Source organism: Macaca fascicularis, chromosome 20 (genome assembly GCF_037993035.2).
Source record: "Macaca fascicularis isolate 582-1 chromosome 20, T2T-MFA8v1.1".
NCBI classification, from domain to species: Eukaryota; Metazoa; Chordata; class Mammalia; order Primates; family Cercopithecidae; genus Macaca; species Macaca fascicularis.
Window position 1 is genome coordinate 82,142,789 of NC_088394.1, and position 22,208 is coordinate 82,164,996.

The 22,208-nt window shown below is 49.1% G+C and overlaps 2 long non-coding RNA genes across 2 annotated transcripts in view; both read left to right on the plus strand.

Moving 5' to 3' along the window:
* Positions 1–22,208, plus strand: part of LOC135968708 (uncharacterized) — a 399,823-nt gene that overhangs the window by 282,799 nt on the left and 94,816 nt on the right. The gene's annotated exons all lie outside the window — the stretch shown is intronic.
* On the plus strand, positions 11,763–18,679 carry LOC135968861 (uncharacterized). The gene is made up of 3 exons (XR_010583869.1): positions 11,763–11,878; positions 15,965–16,045; positions 16,832–18,679. It is a non-coding gene; the product is annotated as an uncharacterized lncRNA (long non-coding RNA).

A 22,208-nucleotide genomic window follows, 5' to 3' on the forward strand; every position in this document is an offset into this window, starting at 1 on the left:
AGACCCTGGAACAGGATCCAGCCATGTGACCCTGGTGAGCCTCAGAGTTCCTGTCTGACCTCACTTTCTTCATCTCTGTAACAGTAGTAAAGACAATCACAACCTGAGTGGGTGTTATGAAGATTCAGGGGGCATAGCTGGGGTCTTGGCACATAGCAATAGCATTCTTAGGCCTCATTAACATGGTGTTTTCTAGAATTTTCTTAGAATTTTCTAGAATAATTTTATTTTTATTCACACACACACACATGCACACATATACACACACAATTTTATTATTCACACACACACATGCACATGCACACATACACAATTTTCAGCGGGAAAATTATTAATTGTTATAGAATTTTCTAGAACAAAACTATGTGAGCATGCATATGCATACGCTCTCTCTCTTTCTCTTTGACACACACACACACACACACACACACACACACATATGCATACGCACGATTTCCAGTGGAGAAATTGTTAATATTTCATGAGGTTGTGGTTAAGCCAAGAACTGAATTCTCAGCCAAGGAAATCAAATTTTAAAACCCCAGGGGAAGTCAATATATAGGCATTGACAAGACTCTTTAATACTCTTTCTAAAATTACTGTATTTGACAACACTCCAACTTTTTTTGCTTTAAGCACTTTTCACCCAGGCATTTGAGCCTTCTTACACAGCATGGTGTGTGCACCCTTAATGATGTCACTGTGCCCTCCTTAAGCTGGACTCAACTGGAAACATGTAGGGCTGTCCAGCAAGGGCAGTGGTGGTATCCCTCTCAGTCAACTCTCCATACTCCCATCTAGAAGGCACATCCTGGGGGAGAGGAGACAGCTCAAAATGGGGAACTGGAAAATGCAAGGATGAAGGAAGGGTTTGTGGGGAGAGGGAAAGCTCTTTGCTCCCAAGCAATTCTGTTTTATGCATTTATGTTTTTACACAGCTTCATAGCCAGTCGAAATACAATGGATGGTAACAGCACTGGCTTACAATGGGTCACAGGAGTCCATGATCATTTCCACTGAACAGATGAAGAAACTGAGGTCTGGAAAGGTTAAGCCACCTTGCCCAAGAGGACGCAGCTAGCTAGAGGCAGTATCGAGATTCAGATTTAACTGCTGAATGTTGTCCATGGATGGCTAGCAAGGGTCTCACTCCCCCAGGGTCAGCGGGGCATCAGCTAGGTGGAGCCTACCCTGAACTCGGTGCCAAACAGCCCCAGCATCCTGCTTACCCCAAGTCCCTGAAGGTCCCAGAGACACTGGGTGAAGTGGTCCCAATGGACAAATGCCAGGCATCCACTTGAAATGATTTGGTGCTTAAAGTTACGTTGTATGTTGGTTGTATGCTGTGTTCTGCAAATTCACAATTTTTTTAAACAAAACAAGAACAAAATTAAAGCTCTCTGTGAAGATCTAGCTTGGGTGGAGCTGAAAGTTTTTCTCTTTCTGTGTACTCCCTTAGAATTGTTCTCTCCCAGCTGGCGAGGGCATGCCTGTTTGACCCAGCTGCAAAGCAGGGGGCTGTGTGTGTAGCTCTCACACCTTCCCAGGGCTGGAGGAGGGGATTGCTGGGTATCCTGGTTGTAAATGTAAACAGGAGTGCTCTGATTTGTACAGTCACTGGCTTAATTACACCGATGAGAACTTGAAAGCAAGCCTTGCCACAGAAAACTGCAAATGCCGATTTAACCTCAATACAGAAACTGGAAGGTTTCCACCAGCTCACTGTAATTATTTAACATCCACCAGCATCCCAGGAATTGTGCTCCTTGCCTCCATAATTAGAGCGATTATAGTGGCCAGTTACCCAAAGCATTTTGAAATGTAGGTATTTACGTATGAACAAGACTATGGCAAATTTTATTATAATTTCAGCTGGTTCTTACCACCTGGCTTCAGAAAGAGGAAAGAGATAGGTGTAAGGGTTTCTATTTATTATTATTATTATTACATACTTTCCTTATCTTATGCATTATTGCTGTTGAGATATAAGCAAAAACTATTTATTGTGTAGGTCTTCCAAGAAAATATCTCAGAGAGTTGACTCATCTGATAAGGCTGCCTTCTATCTTTCTCCCTCCCATCACATTTTTCTGCCTGGAATGTGGATGCAATGGATGGAGCTCCAGCAGCCTTCTTGGATCATGAGATCTTAAAGAAAGAAGCTTGCAAAGCAGAACAGAAAGACTTCAGGAGGCCTTCAGGGAGCTAAACCCAGATCCCTCATTTCTTATTTTATTTTAATATGGAAAAAGAAATGATGTTCCAGAGACAGACAGCTTGAGTTTAAATCCTGACTCTGCTGCCTCTTACACTAGTTGCTGGTAACCTTAGGCAAGTATTGTAAACTCTCCTGCACCTCAATTCCCTTCTCTATAATATGAAGATAAAAATATTACTGACCTTATGTGGTTGTTATGAGAATTAAACACACACATGTGTAAGTAATAAAAAGCACTATATACATATGTATTAAACTAAATACAAGAAATGCCCGCAGTGGGGACCTGCAGAGACCATCAGATAGTTATTTTCTCTTAGACTCTGGCATATCTCTGCTTTGTTGTGTTTTGTTCTGAGCCTGGTTTTCCATCTTCGTAATTGGTTGTTGAGCTATCCAGTGCAGTAAATTCCACTTCCTAATATTAATGATGCACACAGAGCCTACCCAGCACAGCCCTAAGCTGGACTGCTGGCTCTGTGTCACTGCAGCCTGTCAGGACTGTGAGACCAAAACAAGGAATCTTGCCTCTGTCATCATCAGGATGAGAGTGTCCATTGCCCATAAGTCCTTCCACAGTGCCCAAGCATGGAGACTTGCTTGTAAATGTCTGGTGAGATGAGTTCCTTACAATGCCCAGCCTGGCTAAGCAGGGTCTCCACACTCCCCAGCATGGAGGGAGCCCCCACCTGAGAGAAACAGCTGGCACCTACCAGGACCCCCTTTCCAATGTCAGCTAAAAGTGCCTTCTCACAAAATCCCTGCATTTATTCCTCACAGCCAAGCACCCTGGCGGCTGGGCAGGTCTCCTTTTGCTAAGAACGAAACCCTCCCGAAGACTCCAGAACCTGGAGCTGGGTAACTTCCAGGAAGGTTATTTCCACGACATTCCCTGAGTTTCACGTGGGATGGTTCTCACCGTGAAAATTGCCAGGAGGCTGTGGATACTAAATTTTTGCTTCCTTCTTAGGAGCATCTCACATGGAGGGCTGGTCTGAGGGAAGCCTTTGTGCCTGAGATAGGTGGCCAAATTTTTGCGGGACTGTTTTCATTTGGGTCCCTTCCCAAGAGATGCAGAGGAACCAAGTTTGTTTAGCTGACGATCCCAGGAAAGTTAATGCATGGGTGAGGAAGAGAAATGAGGACAGAGGGCAGTTGATAGTGAGCAGCCATTGGCCTACTTAGCAAAGTGGGCACTAAATTCAACCCTGCTTGAAACCCCGGGAGCCAGTGTAGACAGATGCTCAGAGTTCCCCAGGAGATGCAGCTGCAATGCACCAACTCCGGGTGGTCATTGCTCAAAGATTGCTGGTGCCTGCGTGTGCACGTGCATGCGTGTGTGCATGCGTGAACTCCCAGGAACTCAAGCTTGCTGTGCAAGTGGCAAAATCCAGAGGCAGCCCCATGCAAAGAAAAGCAGGTGCTGGCCATTTGAGCTGGGCAGGCCAACTGTCACAGTGAGGCTGTGGTGGTCCCTTACTCCCTGCCCTCTGTTCTTACCTCTGACCAGGTCCCCAGCTGCTCTCCCTAGCAAGGCCATGTCTCTCCCATAGAGAAGCCCAGCCTTACAGAGGGCAGGTGCATAAGGGAGGCACCGTGAGACCTGCCCATTCTAATTTGGAAGCACTAGCCTGCCATTTTATGAAACAGCAGTGAGTAAATTGAAGGTCCACAGTTGGCAAAAACAAAAGCAAAAGTCTGACAACTCTAGTTAGCTCCCCCAAGTTATGTCTTTTTCCGTTTGAAGGGAACTTGTCAAGATTTGTGAAATCCCAAAGTCTGGAACCCAGAGCCCCAGGTGGCTGAGCCTTCCCTTCCAGCCCACAATTCTGTTCCCACTGCTCCCATGCTCCTCTCTTTCAAAGACGTGACCTGTCATCTTTTTCCCCTGGTAAAGGCCATGTCCCCTCCCTGTGTATGTTCTATGCTTGTGCACGTTCTGGGGTTGGTTGGCCAAAGGCCTGTCTCTTTAGTTGGCTGTTTGGATGCTCCCAGAGGGAGGAGGCAGAGACTTAATCTCTTTCTATACCAGCGCTGGCAAGTGCAATGCTGCCCATAGACAGTGGAGGCAACACACGTTTCTGGCATAAATGAATGAATGAAGCATGTGTGCACCTTGGATTCATATCCTCAGGTGGGCCCTCTGGAGAACAAGATGCTGAGAACTCAGAGGGTGGGAACATTACCTAGTCCGTTTCAGACTGCCCTGAGTGGATGAGGAAACCTGCCTGGCTTCTGGTGATCCTTGCTAGGTTTTTCCTGAATTGAATTATCTGGTGTTTGTTTGCATTAACATTAGGACCAGGTGCAGCTGAGCATATATGAGAAATGTCTACATGAAAATCTATGAAACAGGAATACAGTTTTATTTTTTTGAATTATTTTTTAGCCAGTCAAATTTAGCAGTGAGGGATTGTATACCAACTTTAGTGACACTAATTTTAATAAATTCTGAAATCCACTGCCACTGGACTAGCCAGGAATGCAGTTTTAAATGATTGTCTATGGACAGCATCCTACAGATGTAGCTGTACATCAACAAACATTGTTATGCATAGTGCACATATTATCATGTATCTCATATACTTTATAATGCATATGATATGTAAAAATTACTATAACTTAATAATAGATACATGTGACAATATTAATTATAACTTACATTGATTGGTTGCCTATTATGACTTGCAGGTTAGGGGTTCAGGTACAGAGATGATATACAAATCCCAGCTCTGCCACCTTGAATACATGAGTTACTCACTCTGGGCCTCAGTGCCCCCCGCCATAAAATGGAGATGATAATAATAGCATCTAATTCATAGGGCTAGCACAAGGCTTATATATGGAGATAGAAGTAAAGTGCATAGCATTTAATAGGCAACCAATCAATATAAGTTATAATTAACATTGTCGCACAATTAGTCAATATGAGTTATAATAATTATTGCATTATAATGCGTATGAGATACAGTACAATATAGGCACTATGCATAACAATGTTAGTTGATGTACAGGATTTTCATAACATCTTTATTCTTTGTTAATTATTTTCCTATTAAAATCATCATATTCAGGCTTTTCAAAGAACTGAAAGTATTTTTCTTGCATAATCTTCCAACATATTCGCCGTGTATATTAATTACTTAAACATGCTTTTTTCCCCTTTGGAAAGTATACTTGCTTAATAATTATTAAATGTGCTGCAGTTAATTTGGCAAAATGTAGAATTGCAGAACCTAAAGTTAGCCAGGAGTGACCTTGGTGATCGTTGAGTCAGAAATGATTTGACACGGAGCTCATTGTGGATGGATCTGGATATCATCCTTATTAATTTATGTATGTATGTATGTATTTATTAGAGAAAACATGTTTCCATCACCCTCTAACTTAGCCTAATTCCCTAATATGTGCATATTTCTATGCACTAGTTCAAACAGCAGCTTGGTACTGGCCACTGAAAGAGAATAAAGGAGACAGCTGAAGAATTGGCATCAAATATTCAACAGCACTGATGTAAAGTGGCTTATTCCCCTGATAGTCGCTTGACATCAGGGAGAACAGGTGTATTAGTCCATTTTCACACTGCTCTAAAAAAAAAAAAATACCTGAGACCGGGTAATTTATAAAGAAAGGAAGTTTAATTGACTCACAGTTCTGCATGGCTGGGAGGCCTCAGGAAACTTACAATCACGGGGAAAGGCAAAGGGGAAGCAAAGCACATCTTACATGGTGGTAGGAGAGAGAAAAAGTGCAGGAAAAACTGCCACTTTTTTTTTTTTTGAGACAAAGTTTCACTCTTGTTGCCCAGGCTGGAGCACAATGGCGTGATTTCGGCTCACTGCAACCTTCGCCTCCTGGGTTCAAGCAATTCTGCCTCAGTCTCCCCAGTAGCTGGGATTACAGGCATGTACCAACATGCCTGGCTAATTTTGTACTTTTAGTAGAGATGGGGTTGCTCCATGTTGGTCAGGCTGGTCTCGAACTCAGGACCTCAGGTGATCTGCCCGCCTCGGCCTCCCAACGTCCTGGGATTACAGGTGTGAGCCACCGCACCTGGCCAAAACTGCCACTTTTTAAAACATCAGATCTCATGAGAACTCCCTCACTATCACAAGAACAGCATGAGGAAACCACACCCGTGATCCAATTTCCTCTAACCAGGTCCCTCCCTTGACATGTGGGGATTACAATTTGAGATGAGCTTTGGGTGGGGACACAGAGTCAAACCATAGCAACATGAGACTTTGGTTAGTACATTCCCGAGTGCGTTCCCCGGTCTCAAGCATCTCCAAGAAGGAGAGCTAACATCATGGTCAAGTTGCCAGCATCAGGAGCTTTCAGCAGGAGCATCTGTGTGCACCGGTAGAGAGGTGAGGAGAGTGAATTTGAAAAAGAATCATCATTGCTAATCTGCTCAGAGCAACATTCACAGGCAGTTGAATTCTGTTCAGATGCAAAAGGCAGCTGAATGCACATTCCACCAGCCACGTGCATCTGCTTCGGTGTGACACAGATTTCATAGCTGGTGAACCAAGCACAGGGCTGCCGGGTGCAGACACATGGCATTCCAAGCTCCAGACACTGGCATATTGAGAGCAGGGCTTAGGGTGCAGTGGTTGCTTTTCATTTCACTTTTTTGAAAGATCTTATTGCTGTTTTGTTTCCTGCTCAGATAGCAGCTATTCAGATAAGTAAATATGTAAGTGGAGACAGGATGTTTCCTCTGCCTCCCAGCCTGGAGACCAGATCCCCAGCTGCTCTCCCCAGTAAGGCCATGTCTCTCCCATAGAGAAGCCCAGAACAGCCACTGAAGGCTCATCTCCAAACAGAAACTGAGAAGTCAAATGACCAAGGCCACTTGACCAGAAAATGAGAGGCTGGAGCTCCATCCGAGAGTCCATTGCTCTGTTTGCACATTCAGGCTCTCCCTAAATGATCGGCTACAGAAATGAGCTTCGAGCTCACGTTACCAGATCCAATGGTCGCCAGGACAGGAGACAATCATGCCTGCTGAGAAAGGAGCAGACAAGTGCCACCAGCCCCCTTGGGTTGGAGCTAAATTTAAGAAGGCGTCCTATACCCATTTTACAGATGATGAAATGAAGGCTCCCCAAGGTTAAGTGGCTCTCTTCAGACAACAGAGGACTTTCTAACTCCAACCACTTTCTCTCAGACCCAGCCAGGCTGCATGGGGCGTCAGCTTTAAAGACCTTAATCCTTTTGAAAGGAAGGGCAGCTTTAGAAATCAGATAATTAAGTGGTTTTTCCCTCCCTAGAATGTCAAAACACCATGAGCTCAACATAGCTCTGAAGTAGAACGGTTAAAAGAAGGGGGCTACAGAGCATTGCTCATGTCGGGGTGGCATGCCCCAGGCATGGGGTGCTCTGGGCCAGCTGGAAGGAGGCTAGAAGGACCTCCTGGAGCACTGTCACTGCTGTAGATGCCTGCCCGAGCCAGCGCACAGCTCTGCACACCAATTCCCATGCTTCAGCCAAGGGTGACCGGGCTGTCTGCCTGGCCCTTTTGATGATGGGTCCAGGTGCCACGTGCTCACAGGAACGGGAGCTGTTGAGAACACCTGACGCTGCTCACACATTTGACTGATGGCTAAGACCGGGCCTCCACCCTCAGTCACCCACATTTCCAGCTGGCCACTGAGCCAGCCCATCCCCCTCTGTATAAGCCAAATCTCTTCTGAAGATCTGAGTTCTGGGCTCTGAGGACTACTATAGGGTGAACCTAGGGAAAATGAGACCCAGAAATATAAACGGGCGACGTTTCAGCCACTCTTCACTGCCCCACGATACTCTCCACTCTTCTTTTTCTAACAGAACCCTAGTTTTGTTTGAGGGGAGCAATAAGCCCAGCTGAGCACACGAATGCCACTAGATTCCTCCAAATTACAAGTGGTTCTGTGACAGTTCTGGTCAATGAGGCATAAACCGTGGGTTTCTGGGAACCCTGAATCCTCCTCCCTCTGCCCTTCTTTCGCCTGCAATACTGTTGGATAGAGGTGACAAAGGTGATTTTTTTGCCTGAAATGCTGCTGGTGTGGTGGTTAAATCCAAGTGTCTGGAGCCAGTCTCCTTGGTTTGATACTCAGAACTGCCACTTGCAGGTCCTAAGACCCCGGCAAGTACTTTAATTTCCCTGGGCCTCAGTATTCTTGCTATAAAACAGCACCTTCCTTGTAAGTTGCTGGGGAGGGTTAAATGAATTCAAGCCACTGTGTGACTTCTCAGGCCAGTTTATGAAATACCACACAGCTTCTGCCTGGTCCTCCAGGACACTCGCCCTGGGGGAAGCCACTGCCACATAAGAAGTCCCACAGCCCTGAAGGTGCTGTGCTGGGGGGGCATGTGTGGGCGCCCCAATCCATACTCCAGCCAGGCTCCCAGACATCAACCAGCATTTACTAGCAGCTATAAACATGTGTCATCTAGAATGTCCAACCCAGTCAACATCTGACCACAGTCAAACGAGAGACCCCTAGTGAGAACCACCGAGCTGAGACCTTCCTGGATTTCTAATCCACAAAACCAGGAGCAACATCATATAGTTCTAGCCACTACGTTTTTGGGTAATTTTCACATAACAATAACAACTAGAACAGAAGGAATCCTCCGTAACGCTCAGTATGTTATTGTGAAAACGTGTTACGCTCTCTGAGGACATTCCATTACCCTAGGCTCACAGTAATTACACTGAATCTGCAAGAAAACGGAATTCTCACTTCTGTCTTTTCCCAGGCAAAGACATGGTGTACTTCATCCACATTTCAAGGGAAATACCTTTTTTATGTTTTAAATTTTGAGATGGAGTCTTGCTCTGTCTTCAGGCTGGAGGGCAGTGGTATGATCTTAGCTCACTGCAACCTCTGCCTCCCGGGTTCAAGTGATTCTTCTGCCTCAGCCTCCTGAGTAGCTGGGACTACAGGTGCATGCCACCACACCCAACTAATATTTGTATTTTTAATAGAGACAGGGTTTCACTATGTTGGCTAGGATGGTCTCGATCTCTTGACCTTGTGATCCACCCACCTCAGCCTCCCAAAGTGCTGGGATTACAGGGTGAGGCACCCCCGAGGCCAAGGGAAATACCTTTGACAGCATTTGTTTCTTCTGAATGTTCACAGAACCTCTGGCGAGCTCTACACAATATTGAGCGGTCCGGTCCCAACCTCAGCCCTGATTGCAGCCAAAGCCAGGGAGGTCCCAAGGAGCCTTCCACGTGCCAGATTCCCAGCCCCACTGCTGGCAGCGGCCGTGACCTCGAAGGTCACAGAGACTGAACTGCCATATGCAGGCAGGCAGGCCAGGAGGAGTTCAGAGTCTGTGTCCCTATTAGCTACGTAATGCGGATTTCACTGACGTTAAATGTTCTTGTGTTGGGTTTTTCCCAAGGAGCTAATTAACACACATCAACTAATTTGGCATCCTGGGGTCTCCAGGTACTATTTACAAACTGCTGTTTAACTCTCTTAACAAAGGAGAGGAAGACATGACAGTTCTTCTAAGAGGAGAAGGTGGAATCCTCTCTCCTCTCTTCTCCTCATCTTTAAATGGCCCCGTTTTAAAATTTTTAACTCTTCCCATTAAACATTTTTTTAAATCTCCCCATTTAAAAATATCTGGGTAAGAGGCTGTGGAGGAAATTCAAGAGTAGGAGCCAGAGGTCCCAGGTGCAGAAACTCTGGGGTATGGCAAGACCCCTGAGGCAGGCGTGACTAACTTTGAGATCTGGGTACTGGATGCCCGTCTGCTCCCCTGTCTCATGAAAGTTGCCCAACTAGAACTCAGCTGGTCATGGGGGAGGCAGGGTAAGATGCCAAGAGGAGAAGCTGGGCATCTGCTGGAAGCACCAGTATAGACTCTTAAAAGAGCCAGCACAGGAAATGGCCTCCAGGTGGTGCCTCAGTTTCCCCTTCTGTGAATCAGGGAGACTAAGAGTGCTTCATAGGATTGTCATGAAAATTTAATGAGATAAAAATGCAAAGTTGTGAGCACAGTTCTTGGCATTTCGGAAGAATCTGATAAGTGTCATGCTGCTGCTGTTTTGGTGTTAGCGTGGTGATCCACAGCAAGCACCTCTGGCTTCCGGACCATTCCATTCAACTCACAGCCTTGGAAGGAGGCAAGCTCCAGGCCATCAGCTCCCTGTTCCACCTCTTTGGGCCTCAGTTTCCCCATCTGTGAGATGGAGGTTCTCAGCTGCTGCATTATGGGGGTGGGGGTGGTGTGGGAAGGGTGCCAGGGATTGGGCACAGGAAGGCACCCCGGGCCCAACTGCTGAGCTACCAGAAACCTGGAGAGCATATGCGGTGCCACTTTAGGGAGTTCCCTGCTTCGTTTCAGGGTTCCTGTGTGGAACCTGAGACCCCCAAAGGCACGCTGTGGTGCTAAGACCTAATGCCTGCCTCTCTCAGAAGCACTGTTCCAAAGCCATCACCTCCTTCCTCCCCTTCCCATCCCCCACCTCTGGACTTAGTTCATGAATCTCCCTCCCCTATTCCCTTCTCCTCATTCGGGCCCACCCAGCTCCATGTAGTTTTAGCTCCCGGTACCCTCCAGGACATTCTGCAGAGATGGCAGGTCTGTGCTCCACACTCTCGCCTTTCATCTGGGTTCTCAGCAGCTGCAGGGACCACAGAGACCACTTTGTGCCCCACCCACCTTCCTGGGTGGACACCCAGATGCTAGGTCTCTGAGACCCCTTCCTGTGAAAGCACGAAGTCCCCGTTCCTGGACTGGCCCCGCTCACCACTGTGCTGTCCACACTTTCCAGAAGGGGGTGGTTACCTGTGGGTAGAGCTGGGGAGCCCCAACTCACCAGTTCAGGACTTGGAGAAAATAAAATAACCTGGTCGCACCTCAGTTTGCAGATCAGTAAAGTGGGACGATAAATAGTACCTTCCTCCCAAGGTCAATCGTGAGGATTAAAACAGAATATTCACAAAAGTCCATAGTTCTCTAGACTACAGTAAGCGCCTGCTTCATTCGTAGCAGGTGCTGTGACTATTCTCATGATTATTTCACCCTAAAACACTTTGAAGAGGACAGTGGAAAGACCTTTGACCCCTCCGGAAACAATTCAAGAGCCCCTTGGCTAAAACAGAGCAATGAAGCCCCACTGGGCTGGGGTTTGAGACTAACCTCACCACCACCCTCAACCTGGTGGCCCAGCACAGCATGGCTGTCTCGCTGTGTAGACCCGGGTGTAATCCATGTCTGGAGATAGAACATTGGAGTTCAGTGAGGCCTGAGTTTTCTGGAGTGAGGGTCACCGCAGGGCATGCACTGGAAATCCAGCTCCCTGGGCGCTGCCTGGGAGGTTCTGATCCAATAGGTCCAGGCTCCTTCTGGGATCTGTGTTTATTAAGCATCAGGATCATTCATATGACTCCGCCGTTGGAACACGGGAGCCTGTGGGGGTGTCAACGCTTGTTCACTTGTTACAGGTGAGGTCGCCCCGTTGTCACCCCTCTCGGGCCCTGCGTCCTGGTGGTCCAGGGCTGGCGCAGGCTGGTCCAGAGGCTTAGGTGCAGCCTCTCCCATGTGCACCTGCGAGGCCTACCCTTTCTCCCGTCTCAGGGCCTTGATGCCCTCGCCTGTAAAGTGGGCATCAGCGAAGACCCCAGACGGGAAGGGCTGAGTGAGCAGGCGTGTCCCAGGGACCCTACGCGCCTCCCGCCCCTTCACGCACGGAGGTCGTCCTGCGTCTTCGGGATCCCAGGACAGCGGGAGGGGGGGCCGCAGGGGCGCTGCGGGCGAGGGGAGCCAAGTGCGCAGGGCTCCAGAAACCGCCACCCTCGCAGGGGAGAGCCAGCCGAACGAGACGTGTGGGGGCAGCAGCCGCCGCGGAGGTCTGGGGCGCGTGTGTCGTCTTCCACGGGATCTGGGTGCAGGGACCCAAGACGGGGATCTGGGAGGAGGGGGATGCCCGTGGGGCCTGAGACCTGGGCGGTTTCGGAAGCGAAGTACTTCCCCAGAACCGCTCCCTACCTTCTCCCCGCCTCCCTGTCCTTCTGCCCCGTGTGCCCTGCAGCTGCTCGCCCCTCCCTCCTCTGAAACCCACCGCCCGCCCGAGGCTCCCTCCTTCCTGCTGTCCCGCCCGCGAAGCTGCTGCAGGGACGGTGCGCCCTTGGGCTGCACTCACCACCACCCCTCGTCCGCGACGCCCTCCTGGGCCCCCAACCCCAGCTTTTCCGCCGTTGCTCACTCCCGCGCTCCGCTGCCGCTCAGCCCGCCCTGCAACTCTCCCTCTGTTTTCTGCCCCGCTCTTCAGTTCTGCGCTCTCCTCTTCTCCAGGCTTCCCTCTCCTCCTCCTTCCTCTCCCTCTCCCCTGTCCCCTCTCCATTTTCCTGCGCCCCTCGCCAGCGCGCTCGCAGCCCATCGGCTCCTGCCAGGGCCCTTCTGGTGCCAGCCGCCTTCAGGCTGTGGGCCTGCCCGCTGGTGGAGGGGAAGGTCCGGGCGGACCCCGGGCACCGCGCTGCTGGGCCCCATGGGCAGTGGAGACGCCTCCCAGCCTCCCTTCAGAGCTTCTGGTCGGAGGAGTCATCGGAGGACCAGGAAGGAGGACCCGCACCAGCTGCTGCAGCCTCCGCTGCGAATCCCCCACACCACACCTCTCACCCTAGAAGCACAATCATCATTCCCCAGCCCCTTTCAGACAAAAGGAAGAGCGCGGTGCAGTTGATCAGAGGGAACCTTGACTCAGTTCATGGCGTGTGTGTGTGTGTGTGTGTGTGTGTGTGTGTGTGATATTTATTTATTTATTTATTTATTTTTAAGTAGAGGGGAGAAATTCCTAAGAAAATGGGCAAAAATTACAGATAGTCCCATTTTGTCCGGTGTTATCATTGGAAAGGGAGGAAGATGAAGAAAGAGCCAGTATTTGTGGAGTTTGTTTCAGGCTAGAACTAGAAACAGACTGCAGTGGATTAAGGAGGTGGCCAGAGAAGCGAAGCTTATTGAGCCCTGAAAGTCACCTTGTAAAGGTGGAGTTCCTCAGGTTTACTCCTCCGGGATCCCTCCGTGGGGAGGAAGAGAAGGCAGGGTCAGTGCTGAGCCATCCCGGGTGTGTGGACCTGCTGGGCTAGGTCTGGTCTGGGCCGTGCTGTTACAGCCCCCACTGACAGCGTCCCGGTGGGACAGGGGGATGACGAGCCAGGAGGGGCCAGAATGAAAGTCGCAGAAAACCAGAAACAGGCTACAAACTTCTCCAGTCTGCCCACCCTCCCCTTCCCTTTGTTTCATTAAAACCCATTTCCAATCAGAGGGGCCACAGGGAACATGGTGAGCCCAGCCAAAGACACTTTTAGGACAGGCGGTATAGAAACGCGGTGCTTTGGTAAAGAAATCAAACTTTAAAGAGATCAAAACTCTGACTTCATCCCTCCCTGGACAGCATCTTTGAAAGGAGTCCCAGAGCATCAGCAATGGTCATCTCTGGGTCAGTGGGGACAGAATAGTCTCTTGACCTTGATCTTAAGTCATTTCTTTGTGATGCCTGAAACGTGGGCACTGAGCATTCATCGTTTCTTAATAAGAGGGGACAAAAGAGTAATATTTTGGACTTTTTTTTTTTTTTCAAATAAAATGAACAAGGATGGGTGCCTGGGGGTGGAATGGAATTCTGTGCAACCTCAGATGATGTAGAATCTGCAGCAGTCCTGTGTGGTACAGAGAAGCCCCTGACGTGCCTACCTGCCCCAAAGGGTGGTTGCAAATTGAGTTCAAGCGGGAGTTTAGACCGCTGCTTGGTTCGTAGGCAGGGATGGTCAGTGTCATTCTTGTTATAGTATTTACCACTTGATCCGCGACGCAGAAGTGAACTGAAATTCGGTTTTCTTGCCTCTCACTGGGGACTGTGCTTGGTGGTAAGCTGCTGCTCTACCTAAGGTGATGGGGGTGCCTGAGCAGGAGGTGGTGCTCCATCCGCTGGAACTGCTCCCTCCCCTAGAACTCAGCCTGCCTGCCCTGGGTCTGCCACAGCTGACAATTCCATCTGGAGTCTCCCCTAAGGGAGGCAGCTCCCAAGTCTTTGCTGTTAGCTCAACCTCAGCCACAAAAATCCAAGCCGCTCCAGGTCCCCACTGCTTTGCTCCTGTGTCTTCTTCTCCTGGAGAGCATCCTGCAGAAGACGACATGGCTCCAAATAACAACCACATTCACTGAATTGCACAGATTTGGCCAATTTGCCAAAACACCTCAGGCTTTCCACCTTTCCGAAGCCCATGCACGGAGCCCTGAAATGCCTGCCCACCCGCGGGACACTCACACCCCTCCAGATCCTAGCAAGGCTGGAGGCTGAAGGTTTTAAGGTGGCTTTCAGTTCTACTGCCATGAAGTATTCCGTTGTTGAAAAATATTGAAGGGTAAAGGGAGATGTTCAGGCAGCTAAATGAAGAAAGTAATTTGCAAAACAGCACATGCACAATGTAGTCCTGTTCTTACAAGGACATGGTAAAATAACTGATAGGAATAACAACAGCCAATGCTTACTGGGTGCTGACGCGATGCCAGGCAGTGCTCCAAGCATGCACGCTTCCGTGTGTGTGTGTGTGTGTGTGTGAAACTTACACACCAAAACACCAAACTGTGGCAAGTGGTTCTCTTGGTGGTGGCTTTGTCATGTTCCTCTGCCCTTGTGCAGTTGTATATGGTCCAGGTATTCTACAAGAAACACGTCTTACTTTGTAAACCATTCCTGTGAATTTTTTTAAAATCATGTAAAGTCCATTTCTAGCACCGTTTTGAAGTGGAGGCGCTGGTATTGGAAGCTGCAGCCCTAAACTGGCTCTGCACTGACTTTCCTTTCTCCCTCAGGACTGGTTTCTCAGAATTCCGTCTGTGATTGCTGCACGACTGGAAGGGATTCATTTTGGGATTTTCAGTAGTAGCTTAGCAGAGGCCTTAGTCTACTCTCGATGATCTATACGTAACAGTAAATAAGACTTCTCCAAAGTGATGTTTTAATCAACCTCCCCAGCCACATCAAAGCCCTGCAAAAACCTTTCTCCCTCAGGCAGGTGGCTTTTCTCTTCCTCAGGAATAATGTCACCTCTCTGCACCGTATCTGTTGTGATGGAAAGTGGGGAGGAGGAAGCCCATCCCATCTGATCTGAACCTTCTGGAAGCTTCTGATCTGAACCCCTTGGAGCTTACAATGGGGGGACTGGTCTCAGGTCCTCCCTTCCCTTTTGCTGTCGCTGTTCCCTTTCCCCTCTATTTTAATGGTAGACAAGTTCGGCTCAAAGAATTGCTCAATTCCGCCAAATAATTGCACTGTTGTTGTTTTAACTGAATTGGTTAATCAGTTTAATTAAAGCAGGCAGGCTGATAAGCCCCTCATGGCCAGGGCTGTGCTGATACTTCAAACCATACCCTTGGTAACACAGAGTTCCATCTTGGTGTATGTGTGTATGTGCAGTGTGTGTATGTGCAGTGTGTGTGTGTATTTGTGTGTGAGCATGAGCATCTTGGTCATTTCATTTAAAAATGATAGACAAAACTATTTGGTCAACGGTGAAATCAATTTATAAATGACTCTTCCAAGCATCCTAAAAACTTTTCCCTCTCCAGATTCCGGGAATCTGGGTTTTGGAAATATTTTGTCTTAAATAATTACATGTTAAGTAAAAGGTGGGAAATGTTTTGTTATTAATAGTTTGGTGAAGTGTATATATTGAAGTATATATTTAACATGAAAGACACGACTCCTCTCCATGAAACTCTGTGTTCCAGGAGTGTGAGTATGTGAGTTTCGAATGGAAGCATTCTTATGCCCAGCATCAGACACCCTGCACTGATAGAAGTGTGATTCCGGTAAATGTTGAGTTCCTTGCTGACCTCAAACATGGAATTAAATCTTGTGACAGGCATTGGGAATAGAGGGGGAAAGGGCTGAACAGATGGAAAGTTCAAGCAGTGACTGCATGCCAGCATCTTTGGTGCAGGCTGCCCCCATGCACAGTGTATCCCCTCCCTCCAGCCACTCAACTCAGAAACCCAAGGTGCCCAGAAATCGAGATTGATGCTGTAGTGAGACTCAGGGGTCCAACTAGAAGCGGCAGTTCTGCACCAACAGTGGCAAAAAAAAAAAAAAAAAAAAAAAAAAAAAAAGCTCTAGCAGCCCAGAGCCCTGGGTGCAAATCTCCGCTCCACCAGTCACTGGTAAGATGATCCTAGCAGGACCAGGACTGGGGAAAGTGAATGAGACTCTTATCTTGGGTGCAACATTAAAGGCAGCACCAAAACACTCAGCCATCAAGATAAATAATATTTTAATGCAGTATCTTAAAAAATCAAAATGAACGCAAAAGTCTGTGATGCACAAAATATCAGCATTTAAAATAAAGATGGGATCCATCTCAGCACTTTCCCGTGCTCCCTTGCTTGCCTTACCCTGACCCTGACCCTGTATTCCATCTTGATTTAAAATTTCACATTTTGTTCCTCATGGATTTATTTTTGGATGGGTTTAAATTTTTTTTGGTCCCGACGACTAAATGTGTTGGTGCCCCCAAGGTGAGGGTCTCTCTCTTGCCTCACCCTTGTTCTCACCCTGCGAATAATCTCACATTTCTGAACCTTAGTTTCCTTGTCTAAAAGGCAAGGTAATAACTGCCTCTCCCTGGGACTGTTTGACATGACTCCAGGAGCACAGGGAGTGTATAAGGAAGCTGGCAGGCCACCTGCCACCCACTGTGAACCCAAATGGAGAGGCCTTCCAGACCCATGCAGCAATTCTGGGGGACTGGGGCCTGAGAGCGAGGTTCGACTCCCAGTCCATCCGTCCCTGTCTGTCTGACACACAGTCACCACATGCATTCTGCTGCAAGGCCCCGGGGCTGAGCCCTGTGAAATCCTTGCTCCAGGGGTCACACAGCGTAAGCAGGAGACAGGAATATGACAGGATGGGAGGTCCCAGGGCTGTGTGCATAGCGACAGGAGTGATTACAAGAGTGCACGGGGACTCACCCCGGCCAGAGACAGAGAGGCATACAGGAAGGTTTCCCAGTGGAGTGGAGACTTGGTCCAGACCTCAGAGAATTTGGAGAGGAGACTGAGAGTGAGCCTGTATCTGGGATAACTGGAAAAAAAAAATAACTGGCTTAAAAAAATCTCCATGTGTGACAACTTACGTCACTAAAGCAAAGTGTGGATTTGAGTTACTAGGTAGTAATAAGAGTTTTGGAAAATGGACACAGCCCTGCGTTTAAGGAAATTGTCTTTTCATGCTGGCTGATACACATGTAAGCACACACACACACACACGCACACACGCACGCGCACACACACCCCACCTGGCATCTCCATCTAGCATCCCAGGGCGCTGTCAACCTTTCTGCTTCCTCCCTCATCCCGTGTCTCCTAGAACTGCCATGAAGCTGACATGCAGCACGTACTCGCTGCTGGGCGTAGGTGGCCAGCCCATGGCTCCTTCCTGTACCCATTGCTGGCAGATCCCGTGCCCCAGGGCAGCTCCTACCATCAGTCCTGTCCTCTGCCCTTGCATCTACTCCTTAGCCGCATGTCAAGGGGCGCTGAGCAGGTGTGTCTGTGCTTCACTCAGGTCTTGTTAGTGGCTGTCAGTAAGCAGTGAATTCTTCCATAGAACCCTTAAATCCTTCCTCAATCCCCGCAGCCCACGAGCAAGCCTTCTAAATCCGATCAATTAACACAGCCCAGAAAGTGGATCCATTTGCAGGAAAGCTATAAGCTTGCACCTAATCGTCCTTCCCTAAGGGACTGGTTAGAGCAACTGTAGGACGGCAGGAAGGAGCCCTCCATGGACATGAAAACATCAAGGAGAATGGTACGTGTTGACGTGGAAATATGTCCATGACATATATTGCTAAGTTTAAAAAACGTAGGCTCCAAACCAGCAGATGAATATGATTGCACTGGATTCTGAAACGGGTGTGTTGGGCGAGTGTTTATACAGAGATGTCTGGGCCAGGAGAGGCCTGGGGGCCACCAAATATTCCCAGCAGTTACTGACAGTAAGACACCAGGAGGGTTCAATTTTTAAAATTGTCTTCTTTATTTTTAGAATTTTTTTTCAGTGGTTAAATTTTTGACATGGGTGTGCCTGTCTTCATAAGAAGAAAAAGAAAAAAAAAAAAAAAACCAGCTAGGCAAGTTATAAGCTTCCACGGAGCATTTTTAATAAATAAGCAGTGTGGGGTTTTCCAGGTAAATGAAATATGCAAACCGTGGGTGCCGGGGCTGGGAGGAAGGGACAACAGGGGACACTGCTTAGTTGTGTAGGGTTTCCTTTTGGGGTGACGAAATGTTAGGGAACTAGAGAGGGCTGGTGCACGTTGTGGTTACTCTGAACATTCTGCATTTACTAAATGCCACTGAATTGGACACTTGGAGACGGTTAATTTCCTGTTACGTGAATTTTACCTCAATAAAAAAGTGCCAGATTCTCTAGTAAAACAAGTCACCTAATCAAGTTATCTGTGTGTCTTCTAGTTTTATATGTAATAATTTACCTGATTTGGAGCACGCTGGTGTGGGTGCTCCAGAGGATTGGTCTGTCCTGAGGCTGGAACCTGATTTCTCAGCCTGCTTTTGTGGTGCCCAGAGGCACTGACTGCTAATGAATGGGATGCAGGGAAATAATTTCCAAGATTCCTTTAGGTTCACAAAAATAGAGTCTTCAGAAGAAGGAAACCTCTCCACATATGACATCTGATCATTTTCTTATAGTCAATGTCGCTCTTCATTTCTCCTTCACACAAAGTTCTAGTCTGACATCCACTGAAACCAGAACTTCTAGAACTTTCTTTTCAGTAAAACATTCTCTCTCTCTCCCTTCCATTCCTCTTCATTGCATACAATATTTGAGATAGCTTATAGGAAACCACTGTTAAAAAGGAGTAAATCATCAATGTAAGAATACAACTATGGGAAAATATAAATTAAAGTTGAATATCAAGATTTAGAGAGGAAATACTTAGAACTCATCCACTGAAGCTCTGACATTCCGCACAGCTGCTGTGGCAGGCCATGCATTCAACCCCCCGCTATATTTATATAGCATGTTTACCTCTGGAGGACATTCACTCATTTTACCCTCAAGAGTTTCCTGGGAGGTGGACAGAGGCTGAAGAACTCTGCATGTGACGGACGGACACTGAGGGCCCTGTGGCCCCCGCCAGTCCTTTTCAAAACCCTCCAAGCTGATCAAACTGTATGTGGGTTTCTTCACCTACATACAGCAGACTCGCACATGCCACTGTAATGGGTATGGCCCGTCTCACACACACATGCATGCACACAGACACACACAATGGGGTCCTTACACACACAGAGACAACACACATCCAGACCAGACAAGCATGCATATTTTTATTTCAGTGGGTAGGAACAGGAGCACCGTTTCGGCCAGGACTCCACAGGGGCGATTTATGGACCTGGAGCGTCTGAGTGCATGTGTGCTGCTGGGTGGGGTAGGGTGGGGCAGGAGCACACGGAGGGAGGCTGGAGGGTGCTGGAGAGAGGATGGGTGTGAAAATGGTCATCTTGATTTATACAGAACCACATTTACAGCCTGTCCATTGCGGAGCTTCACGTGAACATCATCTTCTTTTTTATCTCTTCCTTTTAGAATCCCATGTGTCTCCCTCCTCCCTCCTGTCTTTCCCTCTCCCTCCTCTCCCCTTCTCTCTCTCCCTCTCCCCCTGAGGAGGCCCAGCTGGAAGGAGACAGGGCTCTGAGTTCAGTCCGTGCAGACAGGACTAAAGTAAACATGCTGGTCATCGGGCAGGCAGTTAGCAGCATTTGGACAGATGATCAGTGCTGGGCTGGTGAGGACCACACACGCAAAGCCCCCTTGGACCACACAGGCGTGTGCCTGCCCGCCCTGCCTACGCACACGCACACACTCGGAGTCACACACAGGACGCCCTTCCCATGCCAGCGTGGCTCTTCTTTGCCATGGGACATTTGGAGAGGTGTCTTCTCAACACTCACAAGTTACAGGCCCATGCTGGCCTTGCCAGAGCCGCCACACCGAGCCAGATCCCCTTGAAGAAGCAAAAGGCCGGGGGCCTCCCAGTCACATGCTCTGTGGGTACCAGGGGCACGTCCCTTCACCCTTCGAGACTTCTGCCTCCGTCTGTGGGACGGGGTGATCACAGTGGCTGCTGTGCAGGGGTATGGACGGCTGCCTCCCGTGCTCTTCACTCCCTGTGTGGACTTCAGCCGTGTCATGATTTCACTTCAAACAAGCGGTCTACACCCTCCCAAGGCCTGGGGGTCAGGGCCCCCGCTCACATGCCTTGGCTCTGCACCACCTGGTCACCTGGGACAGCCCCTCCACTTCTCTGTGCCTCAGCTTCAGCACCCCTGGAGCAGGGAGAGCAACGGGCAACCCGGCAGATGGACTAAGGCAGGCCACTGGTGCCAGCCACAGATGCTAGGCATGGATACTGGCCCACAGATGCTGGCCACAGATGCTGGCCATGGATGCCAGTCACAAAATACTGGCCACAGATGCTGGGCAAGGATACTGGCCCACAGATGCTGGTCACAAATGCTGGACATGGATACTGGCCCACAAATGCTGGCCACAGATGCTGGGCAAGGATACTGGCCCACAGATGCTGGACATGGATACTGGCCCATAGATGCTGGCCACAAATGCTGGGCATGGATACTGGCCCACAGATGCTGGCCATAGATGCTGGCCATGGATGCCAGTCACAAAATACTGGCCACAAATGCTGGGCATGGATACTGGCCCACAGATGCTGGCCACAGATACTGGCCATGGATGCCAGTCACAAAATACTGGCCACAAATGCTGGGCATGGATACTGGCCCACAGATGCTGGCCACAAATGCTGGACATGGATACTGGCCCATAGATGCTGGCCACAGATGCTGGCCATGGGTGCCAGTCACAAAATACTGGCCACAAATGCCAGCCCACAGATGCTGGCCACCAGTGCCAACCACAAAGGCTGGACATGGATATTGGCCCATAGATGCTGGCCATGGATGCCAGTCACAAAGTGCTAGCCACAAATGCTAGCCCACAGATGCTGGCCACAGATGCTAGCCACAGCTGTTTATAGGCTGCCACTATTCTGTGCAAAGACAGCCTGGACTCCCACCTAGACAGCGACTCCCTTAGACCTTTTCCCACCGTATTTCCCTCAAAATCTGCACCCCTCCTAGGAGGCTGGGCATTCATGTCCTGTCTGTCGTGTGCCCTGAAAGAGTCACCAAGGGGAAGGTCTCTGACGGAGGCGTGCTAACAATCGTATCCTGCGCAGCATGTTAGAAGACACCCCCCTCCAATAAAATGCCCCCCTCCACTGGCACAGATGGGCAGGCAGCCGAGGAAAGAGACTTAAGAACTGGTTGCTTCTCACCATTCAACTCCTCTTCTTAAACACTCCCCTAATCCAATTCCCGCCCCCAAATAGTCCATGTCTCTGAGAGGGCTCCCAGGTGCCAACACCTGCCTAATGAGAAGGGGGCCAAACAAAGCCCCTGCCTGCTGGCCAAGGTGGGGCTGGTGGTGCTGTTGGCTGGAGGAAGGAAGCCCATCTCCCCAGATTCACTCTGCTTATCAGGGTGATGGGGGAACATGGGCTGGGCGAGGAAGTTCCCATCCGGGGGACACCCTGAACAACGTTCCAGGATGGACTATATGGCCCCTGGCCGCCCACTGCACCATCTGCGAGGCATGTGACACTCCCAGCACGGCCAGTGGCTGAACAGGGCCATCTGTCTTCGTTAAGCGGGTTTGTTTGGAGGAGGTGAGCGCTGGGGGCTGTCACAGCTGAGGAAGCCTGATCTATTGGCAGAGGTGCTTTGAAGCCTCCTCAAGGATGCAGCTCTGCAGACCACAGCACGCGGCTGCAGTCCCAGGCGCCTTCCCACACGATGGGGGATTTCTAGTCCTGGGGCTCCAGGGAGAATCCCTCCCTGGGGGAGTTGGGTGTGGACTTGGCCACTGCCCTCC